We start from the raw sequence: 12,524 nt of genomic DNA on the forward strand, positions 1-12,524 counted from the left end.
CAGTAAAATGGACAGTTTTTATGCTAAATAAAACATAAGTGCTTGCTGCAGATTTGTCGGCTGCACATCCATGGTGCAAATCTTCCTCTCCACCACATCCCAAAAGTGCTTGGAAAGGGCTTGATTTGATCTGGTGAATGTGGAGGCCATAAGAGTACAGCAGGGGTCGGCAAAAGCAATATTTTCTGGCCCGCTGGATTATTTTGGAAGTTTTTTTCCTTAAAATCAGCCTATTTTTTATTTTACAATAACTGTTTACAAATAGGGCCCCATGTATCATTCCTTCAATCGTTTTTTCAAATTAAAATCAAAAAGAAAATCAAGAAAAATTACGTGTTTTTCTATTATTTTTTTCCTGAATTAAAATGAAAAAACGAATAACGACTCGTTTTCCGTTTTTCTGATTGTGCACTCAGATAAAAAATAGATAAAATGAATTAAACGGATTTAGACAAATTTTAATTTAACACCTTTAAATGAATCAATGAATATTAGCATTAGTGACAAGTTCAAAAACTCTTTTATTATTACAGTATTTTCACTGTTCAAATAATGGCCAAAACAAATCAACAAAATGACCTATAGTAATATGCTAAAGAAATAAATTCAAAAGTGCTTTAGGAAGATTATTTACCAGAAGTTTAACAGTGCAATATCAATTGCAGGGCTTTTTGTGCAATTGAACATAAACCTGAAATAAAAAAATTAGCCCCTTTACCTTTGGTATTACGGGACGTTCTTGGATGGTTTGCATTGATGTGGTACTTTAGAGTGGACAAACTCCAGAGTTATATGCAAATTCCTTGCTGCAGACATTGCAGACAACTTAATTTTCATCATCACTTCCATCACGTCGTTTTTATAAGTTTATGTTCCAATCAATGAGGCTGTTCAAAACGTTTTGAGCTCGTCCACTTTCAACCACATTCAGAGGTAGTCGAAAACACTTTCTATCGGATTGCTTTTGCTTGTGTAAACGCACATGTGGTTGAATGTGTTCGAACAGCCACAGGACACCGCCTTCTCTCCACCCATTTATCTAATCTGAGGTACTGAGCACAATGTTTTACGTCTTTTCTGACTTCTGGTGAACAGCGCTATTTTTAGCCTTTCATTGATAAAACTAAAGCGGCTGATCTCCACAGTTTCATTTTGCAAACGTGTGAAAGTTGCCCAATCCTATTTCATCAATTGCCCTGAAAATTTAGAGAAAGCTCTTACATATACATGTACAAAACACTGTGCAGCATGTTTACTTAAACACAAGCAGTGGACTCCGACATAATATTAGTTTGCGTCCATATAAACTCATAATTACTCCCGCTCGCATTTAAATGACAGCAGAGAGACTCGCCCACTGTCTCGACAGACCACCCCCTCTTAGTATTCAGGACAGAAGCAGTAGACAAAAGAGACTGATTTAAATACCAGGTGTAAACGTAATGTGTCTCTCGTTCACCCAAGTGTAAACAGCCCTATGATCCAGTCACAGCCAGCGGGTTCTGGTCTCCCTCCTTCATTTTACAGTCAAATGGTGGCTAGAACGTTTCCAGGCTAATACGGAATGGATTAATCTGCGTAAATTTTTTTATGCGTTATTTTTTTCTACGCGTTATTTTTTTCTCAGATTAATTAAACAAAATTAACACGTTATTTTGACAGCCCTACCAAAAACGCTAAATAAAACTAAGTTAACATGCATTATTGTGGACGAATAAAGACGAGACTGAAATGTTTTGCATAAAATAAAACTAAGATAAAATCTCTCTTTATTTTCGTCTACAATCGTCTCTACTAGAGAGAGAATCTTCAGCGTTACGTTACGCCTTCAAAATACACTGAATGAGTTTGCGCTGTTGCCCAAGTTAGTACAGGTCTCATGCTCCTGTTGCTGCCAGCCTGTGGCTGTTGCTGCCACCCTAGATGAAATTTTAAAGTATAAAGACGGTAGTGGTCGGAACTCTGGGATACTTTGGACGGAGCTTAGCTCACTCCTAACATCTTTTGACAGCATATCTGCATTTAATTCTGACCACCTGTACACCTAGCTCTAAGGAGCTGTTTGGTAGTTGACTGACAGTGGTTTCAGTAGCCAACATTCTTTTTGTGCAAGGATGTTTGAATAGCCTACTTCATTTGTCAGTAGGGCAATATGGTTTTCGTTTATGTTGCTTAGAAATTTGAGTGATAGGCTTGTCCTATTTAATTTATGCTATTTATATTTCATTATTTTTTTTCTGTGACATTTTTTTCTCTGCCGACAGTACAATGTTGAAATAATATTTATATTGGTACGAACTAGGGGTGTGCCGGTTTCAGAATTGGTGATGACGGTTATGACGTGAGTCAAATGTGATGGTTCGTCACATAACCGTCGGTGGGGGGCGTTTTGTTTGTTTAAATGCTCGTGGATTGACGGGAAAGTGTCATTTGACCATAAAATCATGAATGTGATGCCAAGTGTGTTTTAAACAGTAATAACTTTGAACAATTTAACAGAAAGCAATTAAATATTTAAAAAAACACACTGTTGACAGAAGACTGCGCTGTCACTCTCTGCTCAGCATAAATGAATCCTCTATCTATCATCTATCTTAATAATCTTCAGAGAAACAGATTTGTGCATTGGGCTTTTATGTCTGTAATTGTGTCTATATCTGTCATTACACGGACCAGAACAGCACGAAAACAATGTGGATTAAAAGCGTATTGAAGAGGTTTTGCTCATAAATGCTGGTAAAAGAAAGTAATGTGAACTTGAGATTGTTATTAAACGCAGCCGGTGTAAAAGCACAATGGCCACGTGCAGCAAACGCTCTCCGCAGACGCGCTGCACGGTGCTCACCCGGCGTTTGAATAAACTAGACACTGATTAGCTACTTGCTCTACGTTTCTTTAAAATTAACAGCAAGACAACTAGCAGTGAATGTGCTTTCAAGAGAGTTAGTAGATAAGCATGGGAGGATTTGAACTTGAAAAGCGGAGTGTACTGATGCCTTTCCGCGGTTAAAACAACATTCCTTCTCATGGTCATTCATGTTTATTTGATGCTATAAATTAACTAGAAGGAAGAGATGATTTGAAAGGTGAGACTTTGTTTAATATGTTTAATCTCAAAAGTAACGAAAAGTAAACCTGGTCTGTCCTGTATGTCGGCTCCGCTCTGCATTTTTCACTGCGTGAGAACATGAGAGGGCGTGTAACACAGACTGTTAACAGTTGTTTTTAATTAGTATTTAAAAATTCTTTATGATAAAAAATGTTTAAAAAAAATATTTTAATAACACGGTTTTGGCGGTTATAGAGTTCTAATGACGGTGTTCAACTATAACCGTCGGTCTCACGGTTATATAATGACCGTCACACCCCTAGTACGAACACAAATTTTGTATAGCATTTATTAGGGATGCCACAATTATCAATATAATATTGAACCGTTCAGTTTGACCCCCATGGTCCACTACGCGCATGTGAATTGCGGTTTTTGGGTTTATCCATCCAAATCTGTCAGTTTTATATTCCCTGCACTTTTGTTAATGTTCGCGTCCGCGTGATCTGCACGCTTATAAACGCCACAGCGAGTTGATGTCCAGTCACTGTGCGCTAGCTGCTGTGACTCAGCTTGAACTCAACACACAACACACAACACACACACACACACACAACAAAAAGAAGCAGTCCGACAACAAAAAGAAGCAGCAGCACTGTCTTTTAAATCTGAGGTGTGGATTATCTCTTTGCGCGAGTAGATTACATACAAGATCAATGTAAAGATGCAAATTCGCATGGGGCAATGCGAATGACGCGAATTACACAAATTGGGATTGTTATTGCTCAAATAAATCCCACCAGTAATCTGTGTAAGATGATTTTTGCATTTACATAAAATAAAGAGAACTGCAATTAAAACCAGTTTTTTGCTTCTTAACATCTCACTGTTCCTTTTACATAAGCATAATAATTTAAAAACACTTTAATATGCCAAGGCATCAGAACCGAACCAAAAACCGTGGACAAGAACCGAAAATTGTATTGAACCATGAACTAAGTGTATTGTTGCATCCCTAGCATTTATAATTGTTTTAGGCTACTTAATCTCCCTCTTTCTGTTAGAAACATTTGAATGTGAGATTCTGGAAACAAGTTTAAATTTTGCGGACCCATCAGGTTGGGAAATAAAGCGGGTGAACACAGAGTGTATTTTAAGTGGTTGCTGAATAGAACCTTGAGGGAGCTGGATGAAACAAAACAGTCCCGCGCAGACCTCCTTAAACCTTGGGTGTGTATGTGTGTGTCCCGAATAAATAATTATTAAAAAAGGAATAAAGTTCAAAAGTCAGACTATAAGCAAATGAGAGACGGTAGAGCATGCTTGCTATTCACACCTTTTTTAAAATAGCTGTAATCTGTTATCACAATAGTACTTGATCTGTTTAAAATGATTTCATTGATATATGAATATAAAGGTGTTAAATTAAAAATCAATATGAAAATTTTTCTAATCCAGTAATTAATTTTTTCTATTTTTAAACTAAGCACACAATCAGAAAATCATTTTTTCATGTTAGTTCTGGAAATAAATTATGGAAAAACATTTTTTCCTTTTTATTTTTGTTTTTAATTTGAAAAAACGATTGAACGAATGATACACGAACCCAGATATTATCATGTAAATCATGTAATAATATACTGCACATTGACACATTAACTGTCCATCAAAATTATATATATTTTTCTTTGTCTTACTTTTTTCAACAAAGATATTTTTTATTATTGCCTTCAAGATATTGAATACTTTAAATACTTAAATTAGTTAAATTAGTTAAATACTGTTGTTTATTCATTTATAATATCTCGTTTTAAATAAATTTGTTTTGAAAAGTGTCTGCTATTTGAAATTTTTCTGAAAGGGTTTTTGTATTTAGACTTTTTACATGCCTTCATGACAAAAACCTTTTTAAGTGTCATTCTTTGGCCAACCAAAACTCAGCCAGATCTCAGCCAGATATTTTTCTTTTTGTGGTGGACCAAACTCAAACCAGGGGCCCGTTCTTCGTACGTCGCTTAATACATCCGAGATCAAATGAGACATCTGAGATGTTTAGAGCTCACTAATTATAATCTCGCTTATTTGGTTCTTTGAACACCACTGCTGTTGATGATTAGTATGGCAGGATTGAATTATCTGAGATCACTGCGCGTTCGTGCACTGCAAGAAAAGTCAATACATATCGATAGTAGAAAACACTGATCAGCCACGCTGTGATTGGCCGGTTGTTACAATGGCCAAGAACACGCCCAATTTTTTAACCCCTGCAGTGCACGAGCTATTGATGAAAGGTTGTGAACTTTTTATGACGCTGAATTTGTAAACCCAGTTGAAGCTACTTTTGTACATAAAATCATCCTGTATCATGTAAAATATTCTGTGAAAATATAATCTTGATATCTTTACTATGCTTGTCAAAGATTAAAATTAATGATTGTAATTAAACTTTGATGCTCCTAAAGTCTCTTTAAAAACCGTTAAATGCTGTTTTATCTGTTTGAAACAGCAACATAAAAAGCAGAATACAGGTAATGTACAATAAACAGGTGGTGGTCCTCCATCTTCATGTGATGTGCTGGCAGGAGTGATGTCTCTAAACTGGCTGATTGTACAGATAATCTCTGGAGCAGTTGCTCTTTCTTAAACCCACAGCCAATGCAACAATTTAATTGCTGATAAATAAAATTTGAATTATAGTTTATTTTAAGATTGTCTGTTCCTCTCTTTTGTGCAGATAATACACCAACACTTTTAGCAGTTCCCAAGAATGTGTTAAATAAAGTATGATGTGCAGTAAGGGAATGGTAATGTTATTCTACATCAAAAGATTATAAAATGCTTCTGATAGCAATGCACATGACAGTAAAGAAATCCTCTCAGATGACAGTCCTTTAGAGAAACTATATGCAAGTGGTTAAATAAGTTTACTTCAATTGCATTATTCTTAACTGATTTCTGACTATATTAGCAATATTAGCAGTATTCACGTTAACTGAAAGTCCTGCATCTGCTGAGTCTGCACAGAAAAGTGTAGTAAAGAAGATAAAGATATGTGAAAATATGTGCAAAAAACTTATTTGGTTATTTTGGTCATTTTTGTCACAGGAAAGGGACAGGGTAACATATTTGTAGACAACGTTTTAAAGATAGAACAGATAGAAATTACTAAACGAAAACCCTTTCATGCATGACATTGTAAGCTACTTGACAATCCAAAGACAAAACTAAAATAGGAGATTAGTTTATTCAAATGAAAATTATTTCACACCGAGTAATAGTTTTTATTGTACTTTATTGTACATAAATTAATGCTGCGTATGATTGATTGCTGTTTTTATTAAGGAAAATTCAAACAAATTTAAAATGAATGTGATCAGCATGTTTGTCTTCTCATTCGTTTAAGAATAATAATCAAAACGCCTGTTACACAAAAACAAGTTGCACAAGTACAGAAAAAATATATTTGTTATATTATATATCTTTTAAATAACATCGCTAAAAGATTTAATTAATCTATCCCTTTTTTTATTAAATGTTGAATTTGAAAAGCTCTTTATATTAATCATGCATCTTACGCAGATTGCGCTCGTATAATGGAGAATACGCGACTGCGTCAGACTTTCCGTATCACATCCGCTTAAAAAGGTACAAACTAATCTTGTTTACATGAAATAAGCCTGCTCCCGAGCAGGTTTGAGCTTACGGACCTGTTGCTATGACAGCAAGTTTAGAATGAGCTTCGAAGAACCAAATAATCCAAGATCATGCCAAATCATCAACAATCAAATCCAGCTAACTGAGTTAGCGACGTACGAAGAACGGGCCCCTGAACTCAGCCAAAAAGGTCCATTTTGCTTTTGGTTGGCTAGCGTTCTGCCACAACTTAGCCAAATGCTTTTTCACACAAAGGTGTTACAAAAACAGAGCCAGATTTAAGCCTGAAGTGCCTAAAGTAAGCCTGTTTTGGCCCAAAATGTGTTGCTATCTGGGTTGTTGGGTTAGATTGAACTTGATTTATTGCTGGTAACATACATTATTTTATAAAACTATTCACAAGCGTGAAGCCTACCTTCCATAGGAATAAAAACCCTTGCTTCGTGTCAGTGGAAAGTAGTCGCTTAAATATTGCCAGGGGTTTCTTTCATAAGAATTTAACTCTTTCCCCGCCATTGACGAGATATCTCGTCAATTAAGAGAAAACGCTTCCCCGCCAATGACGAGATTTTCCGTCTTTCCGCAATACCGCTATTATCCACCAGGTGGCGCCCTTCCGCAACTTTTTAAACCCGGAAGTATTGCCCTATGGCAAGCTGCTGCATGTCCGTGTCTGTTTTAAAGATCGCTCTGAATGGGATCTCTATGAAAAGTCCGTCATAAAAATTGAATTATCTCTGCTTTTTGCTCAAAATATGGTGTTTTTGCAAAAACCTACCCATATTCAAAAGCTGATTGCAAAAGAACCACTAAAGGTAGGATGAAACAGTTTTTTTTTTGTTTGAAAGCAGAGGGTCTGTTCTTTCATTTGGTATATTGTATGTTTATTTATTTAAAGAAGAACATTTTCTGGAAGGCATTAAACTTTGGTGAAAATCATGAAAAACGCTGGCGCTGGCTGGCAACTTTTTTAAAAAACGCTGGCGGTGAAAGAGTTAATTGCGGGTCTGCATCATTGGCACCTGTCTTATCCATCTTTGTTTTTTTTGTGTGTGATTTTAGCATGTTCCCCCTTCCATCAATCAATCAGTATCTGTGGCACGCCTTTATCGCCTTTATGTATTTATTCATCTTTATTGAAAGTGCATCATATTTGTAGTGCCTATTTGACAGAGAAAAGCGGTGTTTGTAGTCTCACCCCCTCAACAAAGATATTAGACTTCCTGCTTTAAATGATGCAAAATTATGATTTTTACATCATTGAAAGAAGGAAGTGAAGAGTTTTGTTGCAAAACGAGATAAATCCATTTTTTAACATTTTTTGTCAAAACATGTTTATTGTTATGTTATCATGTTATAAATTTGTTTTATGGTGCTACTTAGTTGTATTTTTTAAGTTATGAAGGTTTAAATCAAAACAAACCAACTGCAGTTCAATTGAAATTAATTGGAATGCACAACGAAAAAATGAGATTTCTAAACAATTAAAAAAACGTTGGTTATCTCCTTTTGCAACAAAACTCTTCAAGTGCAACACTGAAATCTGTATTTCTCCTGTCTCAGCGGCAACTGAGGAAATTATGCACGACCATTCAAAAATATGATTGGGGTTCTAACTATACAAAGCTTAATGCAAATGGGTGAAGTGTCTCTTTAAACAAAACATACTTAACCTCTTGAAAAGCACCCCCATTCTGGCCCGAAACCATGAAAATACCTACTTTCACTAAAAGGGCTGTTTTTACTAAACCATTTATAGTATAAGCATAACTGTGGTATCATTAGTTAGAAGACACTTTGAGCTTCGTTTTCCATGTTTCAAAATTATTTTAAGATTTAAAAAAAAAAGTTAGAGAGGCTGAAGTACATTGTAATAATTTTTTTTTGCATAACATCTTTTTTAACACTAAAAATCTTAATGATAAATATATGTGTGAAACCTATAAATGCAATGAGGCCAAAGCCACAAGTCTAAAGAAGTTATATTTCACGTTTGAAGTCAATAGACCCAAAAATGAGGTTCTTGCAAGAGTTTTTGTAAGACTAGTGCCTTTTCTAAGTGCCAGTCAGACACAAAATAAAAGTCTTTTGTTTACATGCATACACGTTCGTTCTTTTTATTGTTTATCCTTATATAAGCGTATAAAATGCCGTATCCACACCAGGAAAAAAAGCTTCACACAAAGATCGTTGAATTCGTGTTCTAATTGGCTACATGTTCTGTCTATCAATATTTTCCATGAAGTCATTGGAGGAACAGGCGAGTCAGATGACGTCACAATATTAGACAGCGCTGTTTGGATATTATGTATTATACTCCCGCCTACTTGTACAATCAAGTTTGAGCGCTGGTTTTGAACGCGAGTGTGCTCTCATATACAAGTGTTACGATGTAAATAGTCCTCAGATTGTATATTATAATCTATTACAAGACGTGCATCTGAAATCTGATGTAAACAATGGAAAATATATCCAAAAAAATGGTCATTGGATGTACTTTGTTGGAGAGTTTTTATGGGTTATTCACATATCTGAAACAGACTGGATTCGATTCGCGTTCCTTATACCAGCACAAAGGTAAGGAGTCAGTTTATATTATGCATGTTGTTATCTGGACTTCTGTAATAAAATACTATATTTATGATACTAGAGCAATTTAATCTCAAAACGGACACCATACACTGATGCTAAACCCTTAGACCTTTTAAACGATGTATAGTAGTGTTATTATTATTGTTGTTTGTACACAGTAGGCTATATATATGTGACCCGTCACGGAAACCAGGGACTCAAGTCGGCAGCACAAGTTTCGAGAAAATGAGAAACAAAGTTTTTTTTTTCGAAATTTGTGATTTTCGTTTTATTGCAGAATCTGTTAGTTGAGATTACGAAGAAGCCTCTCCATGTTTGAGATAGCAGTTTTTGTATATTTAAAAGCGTACATTTTGCGGTTATAATAGGCTTGTTTTTGCGGAGATTCTAGCGTGCAGCGGGGGGCGTCATTGTCTGTGTGTATATTTACATACTGTATAAGCGGCTTTGTGTTTTCGCCTCCGCCCCCAAAGGGAACAGCGTGACTACTAAATAAGGATAGTTCGCCCAAAAATGAAAATAATGTAAGTAATGACTCACCCTTATGTCGTTCTAAACTCGGAAGACCTCCGTTCATCTTCGGAACACAGTTTAAGATGTTTTATCGTTAGATTTAGTCCGAGAGCTTTCCCCTTCATTGAAAATCTATGTATGGTTTCCATGTCCAGAAAGTTAATAAAAACATCATCAAAGTAGTCCATGTGACATCAGTGGGTCAGTAAGATTGTGTTGATGCATCGAAAATAAAGTTTGGTCCAAAAATAGCAGAATTACGACTTTATTCAGCATTGTCTTCTCTTCCGGCTCGAGCGTGAAGTCACGTGACTGTAGTGACGCGCTGCCCTTTTCCTCAGATATGTTTGCTAAGTTTTTTTTTTTTTTTCAAACTTATAGCCTGCGTCTCCCCAGACTGTAAAGCTCGGGCGCACAAAACAAAAGAAAAATAAAAGAAGCTGGGGCGGAACAAATAACAGTCAGCCGCATCGTACGTCAGCCGCGTCACTGACTTTATGCGGCGCCGCAGTCGGAAGACGTCAAAGTACCTTGACGTCATCTGTATGTCAGTTCTTGCAGCGCAGCATGAGTCCAGACACACAGACGTTACACAGATATCGTTGTATTCTTCATATAATTGGCTACATGTTTTGTCTATCAATATTTTCCATGAAGTCATTGGCTGATGGAGGAACGAGCGAGCCATTGGTAACCTCTCTAAAGGATGTCACGTTTTCGACTGCGCTGTTTGGATGATCTGTTATACTACTTCCCTATTTTAAATACAAACTTTGAAGGCGGGTTCATGTGTTTAACGGAGTGTAAGCTCATATACCCTTACATGTTACGATTTAAATAGTCTTCAGTTTATATATTATATTGTATTACCAGACATTCATGCGAAATCTGATGTAAACAATCTATATTTCACGGATTATACGCATTTGTGGACAAATATGGTCATTGGATAATCTGAAACAGACTGGATTCGACTTGTGATGCCCACAAAGGTAAAAGAGTCATGTTTATTTTTGCGGGTTGTCATTTGGTCATAAAATACGACATATGATGCTAGAACATCTCAAAAAGGGTTTTACAGGGGGCATGGCTTAGCTAAATGAGATGTAAATGAGCCCTATTGTCTCCCCCAGCTGAAAAGAAGAGTCCCTTTCGTCTCGATTTTCTCGGTTTGAGTATTTCTGAGTTCCTATATTCAAATGGCCACAACTTCTCCAAATCTTATCAGATTTCCATGTGTTACACATCGTTGGAAAGCTTAGAAACTGCACTTTCAGAATCTGTGAATAACTCAAAATGCTCAGATCCGACTTGTGTCCCTACTTTCCGTGACTGGTCACATATATATATATATTGTTAGCAGCATAAAAAAACTGACGTCCTTCCGTCCGCGAGCTAGTGCGCGTCGAGAGGTTAAGTAAAAGTAAAATTACAGATTTTAAAAGCTACTTAGAAAAGTAGAAGTACACAAAAAACTACTCAATTACAGTAACGTGAGTAAATGTAATTTGTTACTTTCCACATTTGTTAATATCAAATGAGTATGATAAGTAAGCATTAGGGCTGCACGATTCAAGCTAAAATGTGAATCCCGATTTTTTACATGGGAATTGAGATCCCGATTCTCTCACCCGATTCTCTTTATTTTAACAAAAACATTTATTATGCACTTAACTAAAAAATGTGCTACAGGACTTTCAGTTATAATAACGTTTCTTAAAAGTCTCTTTTTCTTATTTTAGACCCCTTAAAATTTAGAATAATTTAAAATTTATTAGCTGTTAAATTGCACCTGTGCTTTTTGTACTATCAAACTGGCCAACCTTAAAACTTTAAAAACACTAACGTTAAACCTTTAAAAGACTAAAAGATCAACATTTTGAGGCATCAGAGAGAAACGCAGACATGTAACAATGTTCCCCTCGTGCGAAAAACCCTTTCTAATGGGGAACGCAAAGAGGCCGTTTCTCAATGTGAAGGCTGCAGCCTCTCTGGAGGTCGCATTTCTAAACTGCACATCATAAAGACTGTCTAATTTCAGAATATTAACAATTAACGTTATAAAGATGACTAATATTTTTAGTTAATAATAAATTGTTGAAGTATGTTAATGACTTGCGAATGTAATGCTCCGTTAACTCAAATGAACCAGGCTTGATGACGTATACAGCCTGCATGCGACCTCCTGAGGTTGCAGCCTTCCGATTTAGAAACGTCCGGAGCCTGAGGTAAATAATTTCCTTGCCTTTTTTCGAAACCAATGTTGTTGCATCTTCACTTTCTCCGTCGCCACCAGGATTTTCCACAGTGACACTCGTTTATCCTCTCTTTTTTGTGAAAATTGCCGCTCCAGATCCACCAAGTAAACGACTGTGTTTAGGTCTGCCGCCTTGTTATACGTCACGCGAGTGACAGCGGAACGCCGCAAATGAGATGAGAGAGAGGAGAGAAACGATCGGGTCTGATTGGTGAATGAATAGGGTTTGGTTTTACCCTGTATGAGTGTGTGTTAGCAAGTTTGACTGATATTCTTGGGTTGTTGTAATGTAAATACGTGAACACTTGAACGCAGAAACTGAATACAGGGAAATACTGTAAATGCAAGTGAATCGCCGTCATTTAAAATGAAGATCGCCTATATGTATGAATCGAGATCGTGATTCTTTTTCGATTAATCGTGCAGCCCTAGTAAGCATATTTATATTTTCTATACTAC

At 36.2% G+C, this 12,524-nt stretch overlaps 1 protein-coding gene across 4 annotated transcripts in view; it reads left to right on the forward strand.

Annotated features, from left to right (window-relative positions):
- LOC135771790 (uncharacterized) overlaps nucleotides 1-12,524 on the forward strand; it is a 407,895-nt gene that overhangs the window by 10,570 nt on the left and 384,801 nt on the right. The window lies entirely within an intron of this gene.

The sequence above is a fragment of the Paramisgurnus dabryanus genome, chromosome 8, assembly GCF_030506205.2.
Source record: "Paramisgurnus dabryanus chromosome 8, PD_genome_1.1, whole genome shotgun sequence".
In the NCBI taxonomy this organism is placed as follows: Eukaryota; Metazoa; Chordata; class Actinopteri; order Cypriniformes; family Cobitidae; genus Paramisgurnus; species Paramisgurnus dabryanus.